This window comes from Mustela erminea, chromosome X (genome assembly GCF_009829155.1).
Source record: "Mustela erminea isolate mMusErm1 chromosome X, mMusErm1.Pri, whole genome shotgun sequence".
Lineage (NCBI taxonomy): Eukaryota > Metazoa > Chordata > Mammalia > Carnivora > Mustelidae > Mustela > Mustela erminea.
In genome coordinates, this window is record NC_045635.1 from 73,662,618 (window position 1) to 73,685,621 (window position 23,004).

The window sequence follows — 23,004 nt, forward strand, 5'->3', positions numbered from 1 at the left end:
GGATGGGACTGGAAGAGATTATGCTGAGTGAAATAAGTCAAGCAGAAAGAGTCAATTATCATATAGTTTCACTTATTTATGGCGCATAACAAAAAGCATGGAGGACTTGGGGAATTAGAAGGGTTTGGGATAAATTGGAAGGGGAGGTGAACCATGAGAGACTATGGACTCTGAAAAACAATCTGAGGGGTTTGAAGTGGTGGGGGGGTGGGAGGTCGGGGTACCAGGTGGTGGGTTTTATAGAGGGCACGGATTGCCTGGAGCACTGAGTGTGGTGAAAAAATAATGATACTGTTATGCTGAGAATAAATAAATGGAAAAAATAATAAATTCAAAAAAATAATAGGAATATTCTCCATTAAAAAAAATCTTCAAAAAATATCAGCAAAATATTCAGCAATAGATTAAAAATATCATTCACCATGATCAAGTGGGATTTATTCCAGGGATACAAGGATAGTGCAATATTCACAAAGCAATACATAATACACCATGTTATCAAAATGAAGAATAAAAATCATAGGAGCACCTCAATAAATGCAGAAAAAGTATTTGACAATATTCAATATCCACTTATAATAAAAACTCTCAATGAAGTGGGCTTAGAGTGTACATGCCTTAACATAACATAGTCCATGTATGAATAACCCATAGCCAACATCATCCTCAATGTTGATAAACTGAGAACTTTTCATGTAAGATCAGGTAAAAGACAACATTGACCACTCTTATCATTTTTTATCCAACAGAGTATTGGACGTCCTGACCACAGCAATCAGAGTAGACAAAGAAATAAAATTCATCCAAATTTGTTAAGAAGACTTAAAACTGCCACTATTTGCAGATAACATTTTAGTATATAGAGAAAAGCCTAAATACTCCACCAAAAAAGTATTAGAAATAATAAATGGTAAAATTTCAGGATATAAAATTAGTATACAAAAATCAGTTGTATTTGTGTATGCTCATGCCAAAGTAGCAGAAAGATAAATTAAGAAGAAAATTACATTTATAATGACATTTATAAATTGCACCAAAATTAATAAAATATCTGGGAATAAACTTAACCAAAGAAGTGAAAGACCTGTACTCTGAAAATGACCAAACTTTGATGAAATAAATTGAAAACAACACAAACAAATAGTTTGGAAGAATTAATATTGTTAAAATGTTCATACTGCCCAAAGAAATCTACAGATCATGTAATCCTTGTCAAAATACCAGTAGCATTTTTAACAGAACAATGATCATTTAACAGACAAATGATACTAAAATTTGCATAGAACCCCAAATCACTACAAATAGCTCAATCATTCTTGAGAAAGAGAGACAAATCTGGAGGTATCACAATTCCAGAATTCAAGATATACTATAAAGCTGTAGTAATCAAAATAATATGTTACTGGCACAAAAATAGGCACATAGATCAATAAAACAGAATAGGGAGCCTAGAAATAAACCTATTCTTATATGGTCAATTAATCTGTGACAAAGGAAGCAAGAATATACAATACAAAAGACAGTATCTTTAATACATGGTGCTAGAAAACTGGACAGCTATATGCAAAATAATAAAACTGGACCACTTAACCATATACAAATCTAAACTTAAAATCAGTTAAAAATCTAAATGTGAGACCTGAAACCATAAAATTCCTGGAACAAAACATAGGCAGTAATCTCTTTGACATTGGCCTTAGAGACACATTTCTGGATATGTCTCCTGAGGAAAGGGAAACAAAAGCAAAAATGAACTATTGGAACTACATCAAAATGAAAAGATTTCTCACAGTGAAGGAAACCACCAGCAAAACAAAAAGGAAACATAATGAATGGAAGGAGACATTTGCAAATGATATATTTAGTAAGGGGTTAATATTCAATATATATAAAGAAGTTGCACAACTCAACACCAAAAAAAAAAAAAAACCAAGAAAACAAAACAAAAAAATAAACCAAAATAATCCAATTAAAAGATGGACCAAGGACATAAAGAGAAATCTTTTCATCTTTTCAAATAAGACATGTAGATAGCCAACAGACACAGGACAAGATGCTCAACATCAATAGTCATCAGGGAAATGAGAACAAATCACAATGAGATATCATCTTACAGCATTCAGAATGGCTAGAATCAAAAAGAGAAAAAATAACAAGTGTTAGGATGTGTACAAAAAGGAATACTTGTGCACTGTTAGTGGGAATGTAAATTTGTGCAGCCACTGTGGAAAACAGTATGGAGGTTCCTCAGAAGATTAAAAGTATCACATGATCCAATATTTCTACTTTTGGGTATTTACCCACAGAAAATGAAAAGACCACTTTGAAATGACATGTGCACCCCTATGTTTATTGAATCAATATCTACAATAGCAACTCAATTTACATGTGGAATCTAAAACACAAAACAAATAAAAAGCAGATATAAAACCATAAATATAAAGAATAAACTGATGGTTGTCAGAGGATAGGGCTGTGAGGCGACATGCAAAATGGGTGAAGGGGAATTGGAGATACAGGCTTCCAATTATGGAGTGAATAAATCATTGGGATAAAAAGTACAGCATAGGGCATATAGTCAATGGTATTATGTTAGTGTTGCATAGTAACAGGTGTTAGCTACATTTGTGGTGAGCATACCCAAACTCAGAGTTTATCTAATCAGTTTGCTGTACACCTGAAGATAATGTAACAAAAATTAAAATAAAATTGAAATATTTTGATGAAGTCCCAAAAGTTTATTTTCGCTTTTGTTTCCTTTGCCTTTGGAGACATATCTTGAAAGAAGTTGCTGTGGCTGATATCGAAGAGATTACTGCCTATGTTCTCCTCTAGGATTCTGATGGATTCCTGTCTCACGTTGAGGTCTTTTATCCATTTTAAGTTTATCTTTGTGTACGGTGTAAGAGAATGGTCGAGTTTCATTCTTCTACTTATAGCTGTCCAGTTTTTCCAGCACCATTTATTGAAGAGACTGTCTTTTTTCCACTGTATATTTTTTCCTGTTTTGTTGAAGATTAATTGACCATAGAGTTGAGGGTCCATATAGGGGCTCTCTACTCTGTTCCACTGGTCTATGTGTCTGTTTTTATGCCAGTACAATGCTGTCTTGGTGATCACAGCTTTGTAATAAAGCTTAAAATCAGGTAACGTGATGCCCCTCATTTTATTTTTGTTTTTCAACATTTCCTTAGCGATTCAGGGTCTCTTCTGATTCCATACAAATTTTATGATTATTTGCTCCAGCTTTTTGAAGAATACTGGTGGAATTTTGATAGGAATGGCATTAAAAGTATAGATTGCTCGAGGCAGTATAGACATTTTAACAATGTTTATTCTTCCGATCCAAGAGCATGGAATGGTATTCCATCTTTTTGTGTCTTCTTCAATTTCTTTCATGAGTGTTCTGTAGTTCCTCCAGTACAGATCCTTTACCTCTTTGGTTAGGTTTATTCCCAGGTATCTTATGGTTCTTGGTGCTATAGTAAATGGAATTGATTCTCTAATTTCCCTTTCTGTATTTTCATTGTTAGTGTATAAGAAAGCCACTGATTTCTGCACATTGACTTTGTATCTGGCCATGTTGCTGAATTGCTGTATGAGTTCTAGTAGTTTGGGGGTGGAGTCTTTTGGGTTTTCCATATAAAGAATCATGTCATCTGCGAAGAGAGAGAGTTTGACTTCTTCATTGCCAATTTGGATACCTTTTATTTCTTTTTGTTGTCTGATTGCTGTTGCTAGGACTTCTAATACTATGTTGAACAAGAGTGGCGAAAGTGGGCATCCTTGTCTTGTTCCTGATCTCAACAGGATGGCTGCCAGCTTTTTCCCATTGAGGATGATACTTGCTTTGGGTCTTTCATCAAAATCAAAAGCTTCTGCACAGCCATGGAAACAGTCAAAAAAAAACAAATCAAAAGCTTCTGCACAGCAAAGGAAACAGTCAAGAAAACAAAGAGGCAACCCACGAAATGGGAGAAGATATTTGCAAATGACAGTACAGACAAAAGTTTGATATCCAGGATCTATAATGAACTCCTCAAACTCAACACACATGAAACAGACAATCATATCAAAAAATGGGCAAAAGATATGAACAGACAGTTCTCCAGTCAAGACATACAAATGGCTATCAGACACATGAAAAAATGTTCATCATCACTAGCCCTCAGGGAGATTCAAATTAAAACCGCATTGAGATATCACCTTATACCATTTAGAATGGCCAAAATTAACAAAACAGGAAACAACATGTGTTGGAGAGAATGTGGAGAGAGGGGAACCCTCTTCCACTGTTGATGGGAATGCAAGTTGGTGCAGCCTCTTTGGAGAACAGTGTGGAGATTCCTCAAGAAATTAAAAATAGAAATTCCCTATGACCCTGCAATTGCACTCCTGGGTATTTACCCCAAAGATACAGATGTCGTGAAAAGAAGGGTCATCTGTACCCCAATGTTTATAGCAGCAATGGCCACGGTCGCCAAACTATGGAAAGAACCAAGATGCCCTTCAACGGACAAATGGATAAGGAAGATGTAGTCCATATACACTATGGAGTATTATGCCTCCATCAGAAAGGATGAATACACAACTTCTGTAGCAACATGGACTGGACTGGAAGAAATTATGCTGGGTGAAATAAATCAAGCAGAAAGAGTCAATTATCATATGGTTTCACTTATTTGTGGGGCATAACAAATAGCATGGAGGACAAGGGGTGTTAGAGAGGAGAAGGGAGTTGGGGGAAATTGGAAGGGGAGGTGAACCCTGAGAGACTATGGACTCTGGAAAACAATCTGAGGGGTTTGAAGTGGCGAGGGGGTGGGAGGTTGGGGTTCCAGGTGGTGGGTATTATAGAGGGCACGAATTGCATGGAGCACTGGGTGTGGTGAAAAAATAATAAATACTGGTTTTTCTGAAAATAAATAAATTTAAGAAAATTGAAATTTTTTTTCTTAAAAAGTAAAGAAAGTCACGTGTGGTGATGAGCACTGGGGGTTATATGCAACTAATGAGTCTTTGAACACTACATCAATAAATAATGGTGTATTACATGTTGCCTAATTAAAGATAATAAAAATGAAATAAAATAAATAAAAGAAAAGAAAAGAAAAGAAAAGAATAGGTTTTATCCCCTTATCACATTCTTATCAAGTCAGTCTCAGTCACTCTTCACATTTTAAGAAAGTTTATAAAGTCATTAATTTTTGGTTTAATTATATTAAAGACCATGGCCTTGCAGTTAAATAAGTACTAAGACAAAGGGAAGATGTGAAATGGAATATTGCAGGAGGATTTATTCTGTGCTTGGAATGATAAGGCCTGGCAGATGCCTGGGTAGCTCAGTAGGTTAAAGCATCCATCTCTTAATTTTGGTTCATGTCATGATCTCAGGGTCTTGAGACTGAGCCTGGCTTTGGGCTCCACATTGGGTGTGGAGCCTGCTTAAGATTCTTCATCTTCCTCTGCCCCACCCCACCCACCTACTCATGTTCTTGCAAAAGAAAGAAGAAAGGGAGAAAGGGAGAAAGAAAGAAAATTTAAAAAAGAAAGAAAGAAAGAAAGGAAGGAAGGAAGGAGGGAGGGAGGGAGGGAGGACGGGAGAGAGAGAGGGACGGAAGGAAGGAAGGAAGGAAGGAAGGAAGGAAGGAAGAAGAAGGAGGAGGAGGAGAAGAAAAAGAAGAAGAAGAAGAAAGAAAGGGAGAGAGAGAGAGAGAAAGAAGAAGCATGAGTTATGTTTTCACACTCTTCCTTGTCAGATGTTTGATGTTGGATAAATCATTTAATATTTCTCAGCCTTGGTTACAACATAGGTAAAATGGGAGTTATACTTAATTCACTGTGTTGGTAGGAAGGTTAAATGTACATGAAAGTGTTTTGCATCTGTCTTTGGCTCAGGTCAAGATCCCAGGGTCCTGGGATCGAGCCCTGCATTGGGCTCCCTTCTCCTTGGGGAGCCTGCTTTTCCCTCTCCCACTCCCTTGCTTGTGTTCCTTCTCTAGCTCTGTCTCTCTCTGTCAAATAAATAAATAAAATCTTTTTTTAAAAAGTGCTTTGTACTATACACATGTTAAATAGCAATTTTACATCTTTAAAAAGCTTGGTGAGGGCTCATTGTCAATAATAAAACATGTGATAGTAAGAATTGTTCCGGGGTAAAACCATAGCAACACCACATTTAATGCACAGTATTAACATGATGGTGCTAAATATTGAAGTTTTTATTCTCTCCTCTTTCTTTTATATATGGGTTGCTATTTATAATAAGATTATTCTAGACCTTAATCACATTCTAGGAAAACATCTTTTACACTGTATCCACAGTGATCTTCTGTTTCATCTGGTGTAATATGCTTGTATAACTATGTGTAATGTAGTCTATGTACAGTAATACTCTATGTGACCCCTAGCATGTCATTTTTCTTCTCCTCTTTTTTTCCTAATATCTTTTCTAAGTCTTAAGGATGCTTGAAAGTTAATGTATTTTACAAGTTAATGTCTTTTCATTCTTGAAACATTTCTTTTGTGAATTGGCTTTATTTTGATCTTTCTGTTTCATTTCTGACTAATCTTTTTATGAATTTCATTGGTAAACTCCTTTTCCTCCTTTAATTTTAGATATTTCCAAACATTCTCATTGCTCAAAACCCTTCTTTCTCTAAACACTCTCTTGGAAAGCCTGTCTATGATGGTGGCTTTGACTTACAGCTCTAGTGAAATGACTTTCTTTTTTTTTAATTTTTTATTTCTTTTCAGCATAACAGTATTCATTGTTTTTGCACCACACCCAGTGCTCCATGCAATATGTGCCCTCTCTAACACCCACCACCTGGTTCCCCCAACCTCCCACTCCCTACCCCTTCAAAACCCTCAGATTGTTTTTCAGAGTACATAGTCTCTCATGGTTCACCTCCCCTTCCAATTTCCTTCAACTCCCTTCTCCTCTCCATCTCCCCTTGTCCTCCCTGCTATTTGCTATGCTCCACAAATAAGTGAAACCTTATGATAATTGACTCTCTCTGCTTTATTTCACTCAGCATAATCTCTACAGATGAATGGATAAGGAAGATGTGGTCCGTATACACTATGGAGTACTATGCCTCCATCAGAAAAGATGAATACCCAACTTTTGTAACAACATCGACGGGACTGGAAGAGATTATGCTGAGTCAAACGACTTTCAAATTATACCATTTTCTACTAAAATTCTTCAATACCTTATACACATCTTCTAAGATATTCCCTGAACCTAGCATTCAGGTTCTTAAATATAGTAGTACCCTGAAAATGGTGATCAGCAAAACAATTAATAGCCCTGATTTGTGGTATTTGACAAAATCATGTAAATTCTCCTACTATGCGGGTGCTTGGGTGGCTCAGTCTTTAAGTGTCTGCCTTTGGCTCAGGTCAAGCTCCCAGGATCCTGGGATTGAGCCCCACATCGGGCTCCGTGCCCAGCAGGAAGCCTAATTCTCCCTTTCCCACTCCCCCTGCTTTAATTCCCTCTCTAGTTGTTTCTCTCTCTCCATCAAATAGATAAATAAAATATTTTTTTAAAAAAATTATCCTACTATGGGCAGTTTCAAGCTAACAACATGATGCCACTGAATGCAGACATGAAAAGAGATGTTAATAGTTACCTTCTGAACCTGTTGTGAAGCCAGTTCCAATATACCAGTGCCTTTACCAGCTGTCCTCAAATTTTATCTCCAGACTTATCTTGTATTTTTACACCGAATTAGATTAAAATTATTTGCTAAATGTGTGCCACATATTTCTACCTGTATAAATTACACATTGTTATTTTGTTCATGCCATTGACTAAATTTAGAAAAACCTGACACTCTGCTTTTATCTACTGAAATGCTAATAAGCTTTTCTAGGCCCAATTCCTTGAAGATTTTCCTGGTATTCATATGAATTTACTCTGTGTTATATTCTGTGAGTTGTATTAACTATTTGTGAACTTCTGTATCTTTGTTTTTACCACCAAGATTCTAAATACCTTGAATCCAGGGATTTGTTCTTTCTCCAAATAGTTCTTTCTCCCAAAGTATTGGTTGCCCTTAATATGTAAACTTGAAATACATTATTAATGGCTGATGGACAGATCAAATGTTCAATCACAGCTGGTCAATATGACTTAAAGTATTCTAGTGTTACATTTAAACTTTCATTGTTAAAGTAGCAGAAACAAGTTTCTTGAAACATATCATTCATACCCCCCAATAAAAAACAGTTTAATCTTGTATAGACTTGATATATATCCAATGAATCATTACTGTAGACAATTATCTTTAATAATTACCTTAACTTTAAGGATTTAATTGACTATAGAAAGTCACTATTGTAGGAAAATTAATACCACCAAACTCCTGTGCTTTATCTAATTTGGGGTTATGTAATTTGTGAACAAGAGTTAATTCATTGGCTAGAATCTCACAAGCAATATTTATTTCCTACGAAGATGCTAATTTGTATTTTACTTGTGCTATTGTTTAAACGTGTATTTCTCTCCCCCTCCCTAGATTAAGCAAAATACCACAAAGAAAGGAATGTTCCTTAAGTATTCAAATGATATTTGCACTTACCCTAGAACACCTCAAAGAAGAAAGGCACTTGCCAGAAATGTGGGTGATTGCAGACTCTGAGAATCTATCTATATAAATAATTAGAGTGCAGGATTTTAGAGTTTTCCTTTCAGGTACTATTAATTGAAATATAGGGTAGCACATTGATGTAAAATCTTAATTTAACCTTTTCTGTTACTTGCCATTCTGTGAATTCTCTTTGGCAAATTTAAATCTGAGACCACACAGGTGGTCTAGGCCACAGGTATCTTTTTTTTTTTTAATTCCAGTGTATTTGCCATACAGTGTTATATGGATTTCAGGTGTGAAATACAGTGATTAAAAATTCCTTATATTACTGACTGCTCATAAAGATAAGTCTACATTTAGGGTCACCTGGGTGGCTCAGTTGGTTGAGCGTCTGCCTTTGGCTTGGGTCATGATGCCAGGGTGCGGGCATCAAGCCCCACATCAAGCTCCATGCTCAGGAGGCAGCCTGTTTCTCCCTTTCCCTTTGCCTGCTGCTTCCCCTGCTTGTACTCTCTCTCTGTGTCAAATAAATAAATAAAATCTTTGAAAAAAAAAAGGCAAGGTCTTCTTGTTCACTATTAAAAAAGAAAAAAAGATAAGTCTATATTTAACCCCCTTAACCTATTTCACACATGGCCCTACCCCTCTCCCCTCTGGTAACCATCTCTTTGTTCTCTATACTTAAGAATCTATTTTTTGGTTTCTCTCTCTCTCTCTCTCTCTCTTCACTTGATCATTTGTTTTCTTTCTTAAATTCCACATGAGTGAGGTCATACAGTATTTGTCTTTCTCTGATTGGCTAACTTCACTTAGCATTATACTCTTTAGATCAATCCATGTCAATGGAAATGGAAAGATGTTATTTTTTACAACTGAATAATATCTATCTAGATATCTATCTGCCTATAGGTGTCTATATTCCACCAACAATGCAAGAGGTTTCCCCTTCCTCCACATCCTAGTCAACACCTGTTGCTTCCTGTGTTGTTGATTTTAGCCATTCTGAGAGGTGTGAGGTGGTATCTTATTGTTGTTTTGATTTGCATTACCCTGATGATGAATGAGGTTGAGCATCTTTTCGTTTGTCTGTTGACCATCTGTATGTCTTCTTGGAAAGATGTCTGTTTATGTGTTCTGCTATTTTTAATGGATTATTTATTTTTTTGGTATTATTACGTAAGTTCTTTATATATTTTGCATACTAACTCTTTATTGGATATGCCATTTGCAAATATTTTCTCTAATTCAATAGAACTTATTTTCATTTTGTTGATTGTTTACTTTACTTATTCTCATGTAGTCCACATAATTTATTTTGATTTTGTTTCCCATGTCTAAGGGACATATTTAGAAAGATATTGCAAGGGTTGATGTCTGAGAAATTACTGCCTGTGCTCTATTCTAGGATTTTTGTGGTTTCAAGTAATATATTTAAATCTTAAATCCATTTTGAGTTTATTTTTGTGTTTGGTGTAAAAAAAAAGTGGTTCTGTTTCATTCTTTTGCATGTAGCTGATCAGTATTCCCCACACCATTTGTTGGAAAGACTTTTTCACATTATATATTCTTGCTCTTTTGTTGAGTATTAATTAACCGTAAAATTGTGGGTTTACTTCCGGGATCTTTATTTTGTTTTACAGACATATGTGTCTATTTTTTGTGTCAGTACTGCACTCATTTGATTACTACAGCTTTGTAATATAACTTGAAGTCAGGAATTATGATTCTTCCAACTATGCTTTCCTTTATTAAGATTTCTTTGGCTATTCAGGTTCTTTTGTGGTTCCGAACAAATTTTAGGATTGTTTGTTGTAGCTCTGTGACAAATGTTGGTATTTTGACAGGGATTGGATTAAACATGTAGATTTCTTTGGGTAGTATGAATATTTTAATGATATTTGTTCTTCTGATTAATGAGCATGGAATGTTTTTCCATTTCTTTGTGTCCTTTCTATTTTTAGAGTTTTCAGAGTACAGATATTTTACCTATTTGGTTAGGTTTATGTCTAGGTGTATCATATTTTTTGGTGCAATCATAAATGGGATTGATTCCTTGAGTTCTCTTAGCTGCTTCATTGTTGGTGTATAAAAAAATGCAACAGAGTTCTGTACATTGACTTTATATCCTGTGACTTGTTGAATTCATATATCACTTCCAGTAATTTCTTGGTGCAGTCTTTTGGACTTTCTACATAGAGTATCATGTAGTCTGCATATAGTGTATGTTGGACTTCTTTCTTTTGGATTGAAGATTTGGATGATTTGGATGCCTTTCATTTCTTTTTGTTGTCTGATTGCTGAGGCTAGGACTTCCAGTATAATAATAATAGTGAGAATGGATATCCTTGTCTTTTTCTTCACTTTAGAGAAAAAGCTCTCCATTTTTGCCTGTTGATGATATTAGCTGTGAGTCTTTTTTATATGACCTTTATAATGTTGAGGTTTGTTCCATCCATGCCTACTTTGTTGAGAATTTTTTTAAAGATTTTATTTTTTGAGAGAGAGAATGAGAGAGAGTGAGCATGAGAAGGGAAGGTCAGAGGGAGAAGCAGACCCCCTGATGAGCAGGAAACCTATGCAGGACTCAATCCAAGGACTCCAGGTTAATGACCTGAACTGAAGGCGGTAACTCAACCAACTGGGTCATCCAGGAGCCCTTGTTGAGGGTTTTTGTCAAGAAGGGATGCTATACTTTGTCAAATGCTTTCTCTGCATCTATTGAGAGAATCATATGATTCTTATCCTTTCTCTTATTAATGTGATTTATCACATTGATTGATTTATGAATATTAAACCACCCCTAAAGCCCAGGAATACATCCCACTTGATTGTGGTGAATGATTCTTTTAATATATTATTAAATTCAATTTACTACTATCTTGTTGAGAATTTTTGTATCCATGTTCATCAGACATATTGGCCTGTAATTCTCCTTTTTAGTGAGGCCTTTGGTTTTTGAATCAAGGTAATTATGGCCTCTTAGAATGAGTTTGGAAGTTTTCCTTCGATTTCTACTTTTTGGAACAGTTTGGGGAGAATACATGTTAACTATTCTTTAAAGGTCTAGTAGAATTCCACTAGGAAGCGACCTGGCCCTGTACTTTTGTCTGTTGGAAGATTTTTGATCACTCATTCAATTTTTGGCTAGTTATGGGTATGTTCATATTTTCTATTTCTTCTTGTTTCAGTTTTGGTATGTGGTATGTTTCTAGGAATTTATCCACTTCTAGGTGGCCCAATTTGATCTCTTTTCTCTCATTTGTGATTTTGCTTATTAAGGTCCTTCCTCTTTTCTTTTTGATACATTTGGCTAGTGGTTTATCAATTTTATTAATTCCTTCAAATAATCAGCTCTATGTTTCATTGATCTGTTCTACTTTGGGGCTTTTTCTTGTTCTATATCATTTATTTCCTCTCTAATCTTTATTATTTCCCTTCTTCTGCTGACTTTAGGCTTTATTTCCTGTTATTTTCCTAGCCCTTTTAAGTGTGTGGTTAAGTTGTGTATTTGAGACTTTTGCTGTTTCTTATGGTAGGCCTATATTGCTATATACTTCTTTCTTACAACCACCTTTGCTGCACCTGAAAGGTACTGGACTATCGTGTTTTCATTTTCATTTGCTTCCATGTACTTTTATAAATATATTCTTTAATTTCCCAGTTAACCCACTCATCCCTTAGTAGGGTGTTCTTTAACCTCCATGTATTTATGGTCTTTACAATTTTTTTTTCTTGTTGGCTTTCAGTTTCATAGCATTGTGGTCTGAAAATATACCTGGTATGATCTCAATCTTTTTGTACCTATTGAGGGCTGATTTATGACCTAGTATGTGGTCTATTCTGGAGAATTTTCCATTCTTCAAAAAGAATGTGTATTCTGCTGCTTTAGGATGAAAGTTTTTTAAATTATATCTGCCAAGTCCTCCTGGTCCAGTGTGTCATTCAAAACCACTGTTTCCTTGTTAATTGTTTGTCTTAGATGATCTGTCCATTAGTATGAGTGGGGTGTTAAAGTTCCCTACTATTATTATATTGTTATCAGTGACTTTATTTTTTATTAATTGATTTATATATTTGGGTGTTCCCAAGTTGCAGCATAACTATTTACATTTGTTAGATATTCTTGTTCGATGGACTTCTTTATTATGATATAGTACCCTTCTTCATCTCTTGTTACAGTCTTTGGCTTAAAATCTAGTTTGTCTGATACAAGTGTGGCTACTCTGGTTTTCTTTTGACATCCATTAGCATGATAAATATTTCTCCATTTCCTCATGTTCATTCTGGAGGTGTCTTTAGGTCTAAAATGTGTCTTCTGTAAGTAGAGTATAGATGTGTCTTATTTTTTTTAATCCGTTCTGATATACTATGTCATTTAATTGGAGCATTTAGTCCATTTACATTCAGAATAATTATTAATAGATAAGAATTTAGTGCCACTGGATGACCTATAAAGTTGGTGATTCTGAGTATTTTCTCTGTTCTTTTCTTGCCTTTGTTGCTTTTCTTATTTCTTTCCCACTCAAAATATCCCCTTTAATATTTCTTGTAGGGCTGGTTTAATGGTTATGAACTGCTTTATTTTTTGTTTGTCTGGGAATCTCTATCTATCCTTTTATTCTGGGTGACAGCCTTGTTGGATAAAGAATTCTTGGTTACAGATTTTCCCCATTCAGCATACTGAATATACCATGCTACTGTCTTCTTGCTGCCAAGTTTCTGTGGAGACATCTGCTACTAACTTCCTTTGTCTTCTGCTGTAATTTAGGGACTTCTTTTCCCTTGTGCTTTTAGGAGTTTTTCCTTATATATGTAGTTCGCAAACTTTACGATAATGCATCTTGATGTTAGCCTGTTTTTGTTGAATTTGGTGGCAATTTTTTGTGTCTCCTGGATTTGGATGTCTGTTTCCTTCTCCAGATTAAGGAATTTTTCAGCTATAATGTCCTCAAATAAACCTCCTGCCCCCTTTTCTCTCTTATTTTTCTGGGACTACTATGACAGGAATGTTATTATGCTTTATGTAGTCACTCAGTTCCCTATGCTGACATTTGTGATCCAATTCTTTACCTCTCCTTTATAGATTTATTATTTCCCATAATTTTATTTTATATATCACAGCTTGTCTGCTTCATTCACCTCATTGGCATTACATAGTCAGTTTTATATCCTTGTTATAGTTTTTTTTTTTAATTTCAGCCTGACTAGGTTTTTTTTCGTCTTCTATCTCTACAGTAAAAGACTGCTTTTATGTCTTGTCTTTTGTGCTTTTCTAAAGTCTAGCTAGTACCCTTATGATTATTATTTGAAATTTTGTTTCAGGCATATTACTTATATCTGATTTGATTAGATCCATGGCCATCTCATTCTTTCTTTTGAGGGGAAATATTCCATCTTGGCATTTTGTCTAGGTGACTGTTTTTGTTAGGAAAGCATGCTAAATTTTCTGTTCCTGAGAGTAATAGATATATTAAGAAGAGGTCATATAATACTCATAGCCTGAGCCTGGTGCTTCAGAAAGTTTTTCAGAGTCTGTGCTCTGCTGTTGTATTTTGGCTGTTCTTTCCCTCTTGTCTGTCTTTTGCAAAGTTTCTTCTTGCCTGATGGGGGAATTCTTGGATTTAACTAGGTGTCCTTTGGTATTAGTGTTAATTTTTAATTAGTGGTGTAATTAGTGGTCTTAAAATAAACTTGATCCTATTTGCACTAGAGTTGAGGCTTTGCACTATTCTATGATCAGTAGACTTAGTGTGTGCTTTTCTTCTGGGGGAGGTGTCTGCTATACCGGTTCTAATGCCAACTTCCCATAGTAAAGATACACTTATAGGGCACATAGGGGTGGGGGTTAGTGTAAGTGGCTCCAGCCTCCACTGGGGTGTGCTGTGTTTCTCATTGAAGTCTATCCTTGCTGATTGGCAGGGTAGAAAAATGGGATCACCCCACTCTCTGGTCCCTAGAAAGTAGAGTTCTCACCTGCCACTATTTTTTTAAATATTTTATTTATTTATTTGATAGACATAGATCACAAGTAGGCAGAGAGGCAGGCAGAGAGAGTGGAGGAAGCTGGCTCCCTGCTCTCTGCTTTGGGCAGAGAGCCTGATTCAGGGCTCAATCCCAAGACCCTGGGATCATGACTTGAGCCAAAGGCAGAGGCTTTAACCCACTGAGCCACCCAGGCACTCCGCACTTGCCACTGTTAAGAAAGCCAACACAGAGGAGCAAACAATCTCCACTCTCATGTCACAGGCTTCCTGAAGAACCGCGCTTTTAACCCTGTGTCCAAGCCATGTGCCTGCCTAGTGGCTCAGTACTGTTGTGTTTTATTTCAAGGATGCAGCTAGGTTTCAAATACTCTAAATTTTAGGGACTTAGTGTGTTACAGACCTGTGCTGGTCCCCTGAGGGAGGGTCTTCCCCTACTGTGGCTGCTGTTTCTTTGTCCCAGAAAAGTAGTTACGTGACTGCACAGGGCCTGGGAGTTTATAGTAAAGAGAAGCCAAAATATGACTTCCAATTTGGCTACTTCCAGCAGTTGCTTCTGCTGCTATGCTAATTAATGGGGTTTTTCAATGGTGCCCATTTTCTCTTTTATCCCCTGAGAGGTAGTGCCACTTCTTCCAAATGCACTCCAAGATGGGGAACTGTTTCTCCCAATGTGACCCAGGCAATCCTTAGACCATGCTGTCTGCTTCCAGTCCTCTGCCCTCCTTCCCCTTGGGAGCACTGCTAAGCTTAGCAGGCATTGGGGGGAGGAGTCAAGATGGCGGAGAAGTAGCAGGCTGAGACTACTTCAGCTAGCTGGAGATCAGCTAGATAGCTTATCTAAAGATTGCAAAAACCTGAAAATCCATTGGCAGATCGAAGAGAAGAAGAGCAGCAATTCTGGAAACAGAAAAACAACCACTTTCTGAAAGGTAGGACCGGCGGAGAAGTGAATCCAAAGCGACGGGAAGATAGACCCCGTGGGGGGGAGGGGCCAGCTCCCGGCAAGCGGCGGAGCAACAGAGCACAAAATCAGGACTTTTAAAAGTCTGTTCCGCTGAGGGACATCGCTCCAGAGGATAAACCAGAGCGAAGCCCACGCGGGGTCAGCGTGGCCTCAGATCCCGCAGGGTCACAGAAGGATCAGGGGTGTCTGAGTGTCGCAGAGCTTGCGGGTATTGGAACGAGAAAGCCGGCTACAGAGACGGAGCTGACAGTAAGCTCACAGCTCGGTGTAACCTTGAACCAGTTGCAGGCTCGGTGAGCTTGGAGCGCAGCCGGAGGTCAGGCAGACGGGAGTAACTGGGCGCTGTTCTCTGAGGGCGCACTGAGGAGTGGGGCCCCAGGCTCTCGGCTCCTCCGGGCCGGAGACCAGGAGGCCGCCATTTGTATTCCCGTCCTCAGGAACTCTACGGAAAGCGCTCAGGGAACAAAAGCTCCTGAAAGCAAACCCGAGCAGATTACTCACCCCGGCCCCTGGTAAGGGCGGGGCAATTCCTCCTGGGGCAAAGACACTTGAGAATCACTACAACAGGCCCCTCCCCCAGAAGATCAACAAGAAATCCAGCCGAGACCAAGTTCACCTACCAAGGAGTGCAGTTTCAATACCAAGGAGAGCAGCAGAATTCCAGAGGAAGAGAAAGCAAAGCATGGAACTCATGGCTTTTTCCCTGTGATTTTTTTTAGTCTTGCAGTTAATTTAATTTTTTTCTTTTTCATTTTTTGTTTTTTTTCTTGCGTTCTGGTAAATTTTTTTTTAACTTTTACCTTTTTCTTTTTTAACGTTTTTTAACCGTTTATCTAATATATATATTTTTTCTTTTTTATATTTTTCTTATTTTTTTATTCTTTTCTTTTTTTTTCTTTTTTTTTTCTTCCTTTTTGAACCTCTTTTTATCCCATTTCTCCCACCTCACGATTTGGGATCTCTTCTAATTTGGTTAAAGCATATTTCCTTCCACCCTTTTAGTATTTTACTTGCTCCTTCATATACTCTTATCTGGACAAAATGACAAGAAGGAAAAATTCAACACAAAAAAAAAGAACAAGAGGCAGTACCGAAGGCTAGGGACCTAATCAATACAGACATTGGTAATATGTCAGATCTAGAGGTCAGAATGACAATTCTCAAGATCTAGCCAGGCTCGAAAAAGGCATGGAAAATATTAAAGAAACCCTCTCGAGAGATATAAAAGCCCTTCCTGGAGAAAGAAAAGAACTAAAATCTAACCAAGTTGAAATAAAAAAAGCTATTAATGAGGTGCAATCAAAAATGGAGGCTCTCACTGCTAGGATAAGTGAGGCAGAAAAAAGAATTAGTGATATAGAAGACCAAATGACAGAGAATAAAGAAGCTGAGCAAAAGAGGAACAAACAGCTACTGGAGCACGAGGGGAGAATTCGAGAGATAAGTGACACCATAAGACGAAACAACATTAGAATAACTGGGATTCCAGAAGAAGAAGAAAGAGAGAGGGGAGCAGAAGGTATACGGGAGAGAATTATTGGGGAGAATTACCCCAATATGGCAAAGGGAACGAGCATCAAAATTCAGGAGGTTCAGAGAACGCCCCTCAAAATCAATAAGAATAGGTCCACACCTCGTCACCTAATAGTAAAATTTACAAGTCTCAGTGACAAAGAGAAAATCCTAAAAGCAGCCCAGGAAAAGAAGCCTGTAATATACAATGGTAAAAATATTAGATTGGCAGCTGACTTATCCACAGAGACCTGGCAGGCCAGAAAGAGCTGGCATGATATTTTCAGAGCACTAAACGAGAAAAACATGCAGCCAAGAACACTATATCCAGCCAGGCTATCATTGAAAATAGAAGGAGAGATTAAAAGCTTCCAGGACAAACAAAAACTGAAAGAATTGGCAAACACCAAACCAGCTCTACAGGAAATATTGAAAGGGGTCCTCTAAGCAAAGAGAGAGCCTACAAGTGGTAGATCAGAAAGGAACAGAGACCATATACAGTAACAGTCACCTTACAGGCAATGCAATGGCACTAAATTCATATCTCTCAATAGTTACCCTGAATGTTAATGGGCTAAATGCCCCTGTCAAAAGACACAGGGTATCAGAATGGATTAAAAAACAAAACCCATCTATATGTTGCCTCCAAGAAACTCATTTTAAGCCCGAAGACACCTCCAGATTGAAAGTGAGGGGGTGGAAAATAATTTACCATGCTAATGGACATCAGAAGAAAGCAGGAGTGGCAATCCTTATATCAGATCAATTAGATTTTAAGCCAAAGACTATAATAAGAGATGAGGAAGGACACTATATCATACTCAAAGGGTCTGTCCAACAAGAAGATCTAACAATTTTAAATATCTATGCCCCCAACGTGGGAGCAGCCAACTATATAAACCAATTAATAACAAAATCAAAGAAACACATCAACAATAATACAATAATAGTAGGGGACTTTAACACTCCCCTCACTGAAATGGACAGATCATCCAAGCAAAAGATCAGCAAGGAAATAAAGGCCTTAAACGACGCACTGGACCAGATGGACATCACAGATATATTCAGAATATTTCATCCCAAAGCAACAGAATACACATTCTTCTCTAGTGCACATGGAACATTCTCCAGAATAGATCACATCCTCGGTCCTAAATCAGGACTCAACCGGTATCAAAAGATTGGGATCATTCCCTGCATATTTTCAGACCACAATGCTCTAAAGCTAGAACTCAACCACAAAAGGAAGTTTGAAGAGAACCCAAATACATGGAGACTAAACAGCATCCTTCTAAAGAATGAATGGGTCAACCGGGAAATTAAAGAAGAATTGAAAAAAATCATGGAAACAAATGATAATGAAAATACAACGGTTCAAAATCTGTGGGACACAACAAAGGCAGTCCTGTGAGGAAAATATATAGCGGTACAAGCCTTTCTCAAGAAACAAGAAAGGTCTCAGGTACACAACCTAACCCTACACCTAAAGGAGCTGGAGAAAGAACAAGAAAGAAACCCTAAGCCCAGCAGGAGAAGAGAAATCATAAAGATCAGAGCAGAAATCAATGAAATAGAAACCAAAAAAACAATAGAACAAATCAATGAAACTAGGAGCTGGTTTTTTGAAAGAATTAATAAAATTGATAAACCCCTGGCCCGACTTATCAAAAAGAAAAGAGAAAGGACCCAAATAAATAAAATCATGAACAAAAGAGGAGAGATCACAACTAACACCAAAGAAATACAAACTATTATAAGAACATACTATAAGCAACTCTACGCCAATAAATTTGACAATCTGGAAGAAATGGATGCATTCCTAGAAACATATAAACTACCACAACTGAACCAGGAAGAAATAGAAAGCCTGAACAGACCCATAACCAGTAAGGAGATTGAAACAGTCATTAAAAGTCTCCAAACAAACAAAAGCCCAGGGCCAGACGGCTTCCTGGGGGAATTCTACCAAACATATAAAAAAAACTAATTCCTATTCTCCTGAAACTGTTCCAAAAAATAGCAATGGAAGGAAAACTTCCAAACTCATTTTATGAGGCCAGCATCACCTTGATCCCAAAACCAGACAAGGATCCCATCAAAAAAGAGAGCTATAGACCAATATCCTTGATGAACACAGATGCGAAAATACTCAACAAAACAATAGCCAATAGGATTCAACAGTACATTAAAAGGATTATTCACCACGACCAAGTGGGATTTATTCCAGGGCTGCAAGGTTGGTTCAACATCCGCAAATCAGTCAATGTGATACAACACATCAATAAAAGAAAGAACAAGAACCATATGATACTCTCAATAGATGCTGAAAAAGCATTTGACAAAGTACAGCATCCCTTCCTGATCAAAACTCTTCAAAGTGTAGGGATAGAGGGCACATACCTCAATATCATCAAAGCCATCTATGAAAAACCCACCGCAAATATCATTCTCAATGGAGAAAAACTGAAAGCTTTTCCGCTAAGGTCAGGAACACGGCAAGGATGTCCATTATCACCACTGCTATTCAACATAGTACTAGAGGTCCTAGCCTCAGCAATCAGACAACAAAAGGAAATTAAAGGCATCCAAATCGGCAAAGAAGAAGTCAAAGTATCACTCTTCGCAGATGATATGATACTATATGTGGAAAACCCAAAAGACTCCACTCCAAAACTGCTAGAACTTATACAGGAATTCAGTAAAATGTCAGGATATAAAATCAATGCACAGAAATCAGTTGCATTTCTCTACACCAACAGGAAGACAGAAGAAAGAGAAATTAAGGACTCAATCCCATTTACAATTGCACCCAAAACCATAAGATACCTAGGAATAAACCTAACCAAAGAGGCACAGAATCTATACTCAGAAAACTATAAAGTACTCATGAAAGAAATTGAGGAAGACACAAAGAAATGGAAAAATGTTCCATGCTCCTGGATTGGAAGAATAAATATTGTGAAAATGTCTATGCTACCTAAAGCAATCTACACATTTAATGCAATTCCTATCAAAGTACCATCCATCTTTTTCAAAGAAATGGAACAAATAATTCTAAAATTTATATGGAACCAGAAAAGACCTCGAATAGCCAAAGGGATATTGAAAAAGAAAGCCAACGTTGGTGGCATCACAATTCCGGACTTCAAGCTCTATTACAAAGCTGTCATCATCAAGACAGCATGGTACTGGCACAAAAACAGACACAGAGATCAATGGAACAGAATAGAGAGCCCAGAAATAGACCCTCAACTCTACAGTCAACTAATCTTCGACAAAGCAGGAAAGAATGTCCAATGGAAAAAAGACAGCCTCTTCAATAAATGGTGCTGGGAAAATTGGACAACCACATGCAGAAAAATGAAATTGGACCATTTCCTTACACCACACACAAAAATAGACTCAAAATGGATAAAGGACCTCAATGTGCGAAAGGAATCCATCAAAATCCTTGAGGAGAACACAGGCAGGAACCTCTTCGACCTCAGCCGCAGCAATATCTTCCTAGGAATAACGCCAAAGGCAAGGGAAGCAAGGGCAAAAATGAACTATTGGGATTTCATCAAGATCAAAAGCTTTTGCACAGCAAAGGAAACAGTTAACAAAATCAAAAGACAACTGACAGAATGGGAGAAGATATTTGCAAACGACATATCAGATAAAGGCCTAGTGTCCAGAATCTATAAAGAACTTAGCAAACTCAACACCCAAAGAACAAATGTTCCAATCAAGAAATGGGCAGAGGACATGAACAGACATTTCTGCAAAGAAGACATCCAGATGGCCAACAGACACATGAAAAAGTGCTCCATATCACTCGGCATCAGGGAAATACAAATCAAAACCACAATGAGATATCACCTCACACCATTCAGAATGGCTAAAATCAACAAGTCAGGAAATGAGAGATGCTGGCGAGGATGTGGAGAAAGGGGAACTCTCCTACACTGTTGGTGGGAATGCAAGCTGGTGCAGCCACTCTGGAAAACAGCATGGAGGTTCCTCAAAATGTTGAAAATAGAACTGCCCTATGACCCAGCAATTGCACTATTGGGTATTTACCCTAAAGATACAAACGTAGTGATCCAAAGGGGTACGTGCACCCGAATGTTTATAGCAGCAATGTCCACAATAGCCAAACTATGGAAAGAACCTAGATGTCCATCAACAGATGAATGGATCAAGAAGATGTGGTATATATACACAATGGAATACTATGCAGCCATCAAAAGAAATGAAATCTTGCCATTTGCGACAACATGGATGGAACTAGAGCGTATCATGCTTAGCGAAATAAGTCAAGCAGAGAAAGACAACTATCGTATGATCTCCCTGATATGAGGAAGTGGTGATGCAAAATGGGGGCTTAAGTGGGTAGGAGAAGAATCAATGAAACAAGATGGGATTGGGAGGGAGACAAACCATAAGTGACTCTTAATCTCACAAAACAAACTGAGGGTTGCTGGGGGGAGGGGGTTTGGGAGAAGGGGGTGGGATTATGGACATTGGGGAGGGTATGTGCTTTGGTGAGTGCTGTGAAGTGTGTAAACCTGGTGATTCACAGACCTGTACCCCTGGGGATAAAAATATATGTTTATAAAAAATAAAAATAAAAATAAAAAATAAAAAATAAAAAAAAGCTTACCAGGCATTATGCATCAATGGCCCAGACTTTATAACTTCAGACTTTGAGCTCCCCTCTTGTGAAAACTTGCAATAATCAGCCCTTCTCCTTTTCCCAGTTGGCGGTTTGGAGGAAGTTTCTCTTGTGTAATAGCCCAGTGTGCTGTTTTCTCTCTTTATCTCTTTGTCTCTTTCCTATTCCATGATCAGTGCCCCCTCCACTCCACAGAACCCACATTTCTTTTCTACCCCAATCAATTCTCCACAGTTTCTACCTTCCACAATATCTTATCTCCCTCTAGATGTGAAGTTTGTACTTTTAGTCCTCTGATTGATTTCTTAGGTGTTCAGAATGATTTTATATTTATCTAGTTGTGTTTGAGGTACAGGGCAAGCATTGGGTCCCCTTACTACTTCATCATCTTAACTCAAAGCTGCTATAAACTTTTCTGTTAGAAACGTTTTTGCTGCATCCCATAGATTTAGGATCCTTATATTTTCATTTTCATTTGTTTTTGTGTATTTTTTCTTTCATTTCTTCGTTATCCCATTCATTGTTTTGTGACCTAGTGTGTCTTCTATTCTGGAGAATGATCCATGTGCACTTGAAAAGCACGTATATTCTGCTATTGAGGGTGGAATGTTCTGAATAGATCTATGAAATCAATCTCGTCCAGTGTGTTATGAAAGCCTCTGTTTTCTTGATTTTCCTTTCTTTGTTTTCATTTAACTTCTAATCTGGTTAACATACAGTTTTATATTAGTTTCAGGTGTACGGTATATGGGTTCAACAATTCCATACATCACTCAATGCTCATCACAACAAGTACATTCTTTTTTAATTTTCTATTTGGATTATCTATCCACTGATGTAAGAGGAGTGTTGAAGTCCCCCACTATTATTGTGTTACTGTGGATAAGTTCTTTTATATTTATTATTAACTGTTCTAAGTATTTGGGTACTTCCATGTTGGGTGTATATTTAGAATGGTATGTCTTGTTGGATTGTCCTGTTAATGGTAATATAGTGTTCTTCTTTATCTTTTGTTATAGTCTTTGTTTTCAAGTAAATTTTTCTGATATAAGTATTTCTACCCTGGCTTTCTTTTCACATCCATTTGTATTATAAATGTTTCTCCATCTCCTCATTTTCAATCTGCATGTGTTTTAAGTACTAAGTGAGTCCCTTGTAGGCAGCATATAGATGGATCTTGTGTTGTTGTTGTTGTTTTTTTTAATTTATTCATTCCATCATCCTATGTCTTTTGATGTCAGCATTTGGTCCATTTACATTTAAAGTAATTATTAATAAGTATGTATT

At 37.2% G+C, this 23,004-nt stretch overlaps 1 protein-coding gene and 1 long non-coding RNA gene across 2 annotated transcripts in view; both read left to right on the plus strand.

The window, feature by feature from the left end:
* Positions 1-23,004, plus strand: part of DACH2 (dachshund family transcription factor 2) — an 896,917-nt gene that overhangs the window by 815,499 nt on the left and 58,414 nt on the right. The gene's annotated exons all lie outside the window — the stretch shown is intronic.
* Positions 391-19,553, plus strand: LOC116582917. Its single transcript, XR_004282556.1, has 3 exons — positions 391-671; positions 4,819-4,821; positions 19,519-19,553. It is a non-coding gene; the product is annotated as an uncharacterized LOC116582917 (long non-coding RNA).